Source organism: Lampetra planeri, chromosome 42 (assembly GCF_965212315.1).
Source record: "Lampetra planeri chromosome 42, kcLamPlan1.2.h2, whole genome shotgun sequence".
In the NCBI taxonomy this organism is placed as follows: domain Eukaryota; kingdom Metazoa; phylum Chordata; class Hyperoartia; order Petromyzontiformes; family Petromyzontidae; genus Lampetra; species Lampetra planeri.
The window spans coordinates 4,760,049-4,765,419 of NC_136148.1; positions in this window are offsets into that span (position 1 = coordinate 4,760,049).

Genomic DNA, 5,371 nt, shown 5'->3' on the forward strand with positions numbered 1-5,371 from the left:
TCGCAACCGGGTACCCGATACCCGTACCCTACCCGATACCCGGCTACCCGTACCCAGCTGAGTACGGGTAGCCGGGTAGCCGTTTGCGACCCTGGTGCTGCCGGGTACGGGTACGGGTAGGCCGTGAGTCACTGGTGAGTCTCCGTTTGTCACTCATTTCCCAACGTCTTGTCTCTTCTCACATTTCAAGTTCCTAGAATCAACCCACCCGCGCCTGCAACATGGCTTCATCCCAGAGGTCGCAATCGGGTGCCCGATACCCGTACCCTACCCGATACCCGGCCGGGTACGGGTAGCCGGGTATTGGGTAGGGTACGGGTAGCCGGGTAGCCGTTTGCGACTCTGGTGCGGCCGGGTACGGGTACGGGTAAGGAATCAAAACCCGTTTGCGACCTCTGGTTCAGACACTCGCCGCTGGCGGTTCGTGGCCTCGAGCAGGATTAGAACTCGGGTCGTTGGGCTCGTATGCGCGGCGCGTCAACCGCTCTGACGCACGCACGCACGCGAGCGTGTACATCCATACACATACATACAATCCAACAGTCTCAATTAGATTGTTGAAATTGAATTAAGTAAGCATAACACGGCTGATTCATTCTGCTATAATTTGCTCCCTCCCCCCCGCCTCTCTCCCCGCCCCCTTCTTTTTTAACCCCCCCCCCCCGGCCCCCCCACCCCCTATCCTCGCAATTTATTAATTTATTTGTAATTTTGGAAGACGCACAAAGACCGGCGTTGTTCAGCACTGGCCACGATTTCCACCGCGAAGGGGAGGCGGTGGATTAGAGGACAACACCAGGGCCCCTGTCGAAGTAGCGACGTGGCCAGTCCACAAATCGCTGTAGGGGGAAAATAAATAGATTTAGTCGCCAAGACTCTCCACTCAACAAGAGGGGGGGGGGGGGTCCCTCCAGGTTCGTGATGTGTGGCCGATGCCCAGTTAGAACCTCGTCGCATCGTGCGGTCGGCGGAGCTGACGGCGAGAAAGGCAGAGAACGCCGGAGAAAGTAAAAAAAAAACCACAACCCCAGGCAGAATAGAACAACGACCTCCAAAGACAAAGATCACCCGTGCAGCCTGAACAGACCGTAGGGGGCAAGTGCTGTTAGCGAGCGCACGAGGGGGTGGGTGGTCAGCAGGCTGAGTCGACCTAGAGGAGTCCCAAGACCGGTTCAGATAATCGTCACCGGTGTTCGCCGTGAGAGGGTATCGAACTCGGGTCGCCGATTTCGTAGCGCAGCGTAGAGCTAACCGCGTAGCTACACTGCCGCTCCCCGCAGCTCCGACAGCCACAGTAGCCGCCACCAAGTGGCAGTGACGTCACCACGGCGCTTGTGCCAGGCTAGGTGCACTCTGAGGCCGCGTCGATGCGACGCAGATCGAGTGGCGGTGCTACCAATAAAGTGACGACGTGTTTGCGAAACGACGTAAAATGGGGGGGGGGGGGGGGGGGGCGAGGATCATGGCTGTAACGAAGTTGTAAGTGATAATTTGTTTTTACCCTTCTATCTGGCAACAAAACTGACACCTTTTTTTACAAGGAGTCGTGTTTGCATAGACCACAATACCTGCAGTCATAATGCAAACAAAAAAACATAACTCTGATAATGTATGCACTGTCCTTATCAGAGTTATGTTTTTTGTTTGCATTATGACTGCAGGTATTGTGGTCTATGCAAACATGACTCCTTGTAAAAAAAAGGTGTCAGTTTTGTTGCCAGATAAAAGGGTAAAAACAACAATTATCATATTTTTTACTGGCAAATGAGGTTCCAATGGTGTAGAAGTTTTAAATGTTGACATTTTTAAGTCTCGCTCAAGAGTGCACTTTCACTCCATACTATCGCGTCCTATTATGATGACTTTAGTGCGCACAATGGACAAGAGCCGCGTCAATGTTCCGGGTTCGTAGCGGTGAGTCGCGCCGCTCTAGAAACGGAGCCAGCCGGTTTCGTTTCACGGTGACCGTCATCCATCGGTGGCGAGCGACACACGGACCAGTCCTGGACCTCACTTCGCCATCATCGCGAAGAATTCTGATTACAAACAAAAATTTTCTCGCGACCGGCATGGCTTTATTATATCTATTTTTTATTTGATCAGGTAAGGCTCCAATGAGCTATGCAGATTTTTGTCTGTCCCCCCTCCCTCACCACCGCTCCTCCCAGTGCTTATATCGCTGTTTTATTTCATGCTGTTGGGTCAAGTGCTTCTTAGCGATCCAGAACCACGCCCGGCCGCCTTTGTCTCCCCCATCGCACCCCTCGCCCCTCCCCGCGCTGATATCGCTGTTCATCTTCTTGGTTCTTTCGGTAAAGTCACGTAGAAGGGAAATAATAAAAATAATAAAAATAAAACATAATAAAATAGGTGACCTGAGGACGGCTGCTTGAGTTGTAGCCGAAACGTCGTGAGAATTTTTTTTTTCCCTTCTACGTGACTTTACCGAAAGAACCAAGAAGATGAATCCCTGCAGTCACGAAAGCTTGAAATCGAAATTTAATTATTTTATTATGTTTTATTTGTATTTTTTTATTATTTCCCTTCTACGTGACTATACCGAAAGAACCAAGAAGATGAATCCCTGCAGTCACGAAAGCTTTGAATCGAAAGATATCGCTGTTGTTGTATTCATAGGACCGCGTCACTTATTTGTGTTCGAGTCGTCCTCACGGCTTCGGTGAAATCGCCACTGACGTTGGGCCACGAGCGTGATGGAATTTAAAACTCGGCAGCGAACTGGCCACGAATGGCAGCTCAACGAAGTGGGCTGATTGTCATGCGGAAACCTACATCAGCCACGCACTCTAAAACTCGCGATGTTGATTCTAAAACGTGGAAGGCAAATGCGGGAGGACCCGGAGAAGAAAATCCACGCGAGATCATGGGGCGAGAGAGAGAGAGAACAAGCAAGGAGGCCTTCATCCAGCAGTGGATTGACGAAGGGCCGACACAGCGAGCCATGTCAGAGAGATATAGTGGATAATAAGATAATCAATCCACTTTAGCCGTGCGCTGTGTGTTGCTGATCGTTTGGCGTTTTGATTGTGCTCGGCAATCTTGAAAAAAAAACAAGGTTGGTTAAGGCGCAGCGCTGCAATAGCTCACTTGCGCAACTGCTGGCGAAAGAGGCCTCCACTAGAGGTCGCTCTACATGTATGTTGTACATATGTTGAACTTCTTTCGCACGGTACGGAGGGAACCATGCTAATCGGAGGTGCGGAGGCGGGGAAGGACAACAAACTAAACACAAAAATGAGTTCTAAATAAATGGGTTTTCAATCTAGATGATGAGTTAAAAGTGAATAGTTTCAGTGGCTTCCTAATATCGGAAGGAAGAGCGTTCCAGACGGCCGCAGAGGCGCATCTGAAAGCGCCGCGCGATGTGGTGAGCACCGTCTTTGTTCAAACATTTATTGGGATTCACAGATGAAATGCCCCTTACAATTGTAATTAACAATAACTGTATATTCAGTGCCAATGATGAACACCTATGTGTGAAAATAATAAGGATGATGTGAATTCAGTAATTAAAATAATAATGACGGTCGTGAGTATACTTTTAAAAACTAACATCCGACGGATGATAATGCTGATTACGATTGTGCCAAAGGACAACGTTTCACTACATATATTGCATATATATTGTAATAATTTAAATATGTAACCTGCAGTTTCAAGCGGATGATGAATAATCCAAGTGGAGAAAACTTTGCACAAAAAAACTTGCCGATCCTAAGCAGAGCCGTACCTAGGGTAGGGCGAATTCGGGGCGACCGCCCCGCGCCCCGCGCTTTGGGGGGGGGGTGGTAAAGGGGGGCGCGCCTCGACATCACGGTGTAGGGTGTAATACTTCCAGTTTCGTTTAAAGGCGTCGTGAGAGCCCACGCGGTGGGGTTCGCCCTGGGCCTCGCAGCCCCCCCGCCCACCCCCGCCGCTATGGACGGCTCTGATTCTACGTTAGTCTCGTAGAGCCAGTGAAACTGTTGCGTGCCTCGGGGTAGGCATGGTCCAGGGGGGGTCGGCGACCTGCGGCTCCGTAGCCGCGTGCGGCTTTTTTAGGACCGCCGCCTCGAATTCACCGCACGGTGCATTGCGGCTCTTGAAATATTGAACATTTTATTCTCTTTGTTGTTCTCGAATTCGAAAAACAAATGGCTCTTGTTGTTGTTCTTCTTGGTTCTTTCGGTAAAGTCACGTAGAATGGAAATAATAAAATAATAAAAATAAAACATAATAAAATAATTCTCACGACGTTTCGGCCACACGTTCTCCACCTGAGGACGGCTGCTTGCGTTGTGGCCGAGATAATCATTTTATTATGTTTTATTTTTATTCTTTTATTATTTCCATTCTACGTGACTTTACTGAAAGAACCAAGAAGAAGATGAAAGCTTTAAATCGCTCTTGTTGTTGTTGTTGCAGATCCCGCTGGCAACGGGGCCTCGTTTAAGGAATGAAATTCCCCTCCCCTCCCTCCCTCCCTTCCACCACCCCTCCGCACCCGCCGACCGCCACCGGTCCGTGGGAGCGCACGCAGTTGCACCGCCTGCACGCTGCTCACAAGGGCCAGACCGATCGTTGTCTCGCTCATGCACTCCCGAGACCCCGACGGCAAAAAGGAGCCGAGGCTACGAAGAACGCGGGGAGGATAAGTTGGGATTCGAAAAAGTCCTGTAGGGGGCGTGAGTGACCATCATCATCAAGCAGAGTCCCAGGATGTCGGGGGAGGAGATCTCGAAAGTTACGGAGGAAGAGAGAGAGAGACAGAGGCAGAGTCTGCGTGTGATTGCAGAGATACGGGGAGCGGTAGCGTAGCTGTTTAGAGCGCTGCGCTTCGAACCCGACAGTCTGAGTTCGAGTCCCGCTCACGGCCACCACCGACACCAGTGACGATGCTCTTAACCCGCTCCTGGGCCTCCCCGAGGTCGACTCAGCCTTAAAACGATTACCTTGTGGGGTGTAGTAAACATCGCCACTTGGGAGACAAAGGCGGACGTGCAGGGGTGGTGTTGGCCCCTCGGCCTTTCTCGGTGCAAATCGCTCACAGCACTTGCCCCAACAGTATGTTGAAGGCTACACGGGGGATCTTTGTTTCATTCGATGGGTGGCAGTGGCGACGTCGTGCCGCTCGCCACTTCGAGAGGGACTTCGGGAGACAGAGGTGCGATACGGTCCGTAGTCGCACGAATATAATGAACGTGTCTGGAACGTCCGTATATCACTATTGGAGATTCGTGCTCTGTCTCTCGATACCATTTTTTAAAAAGTCTAAAACAAAAAAACCCACACAAATCACAACATGAACACAAAACGAAATGACGTCACGCGGCGCTGACGTTGACAAAGCCTCTCCGTGGTCGCGTGCGTC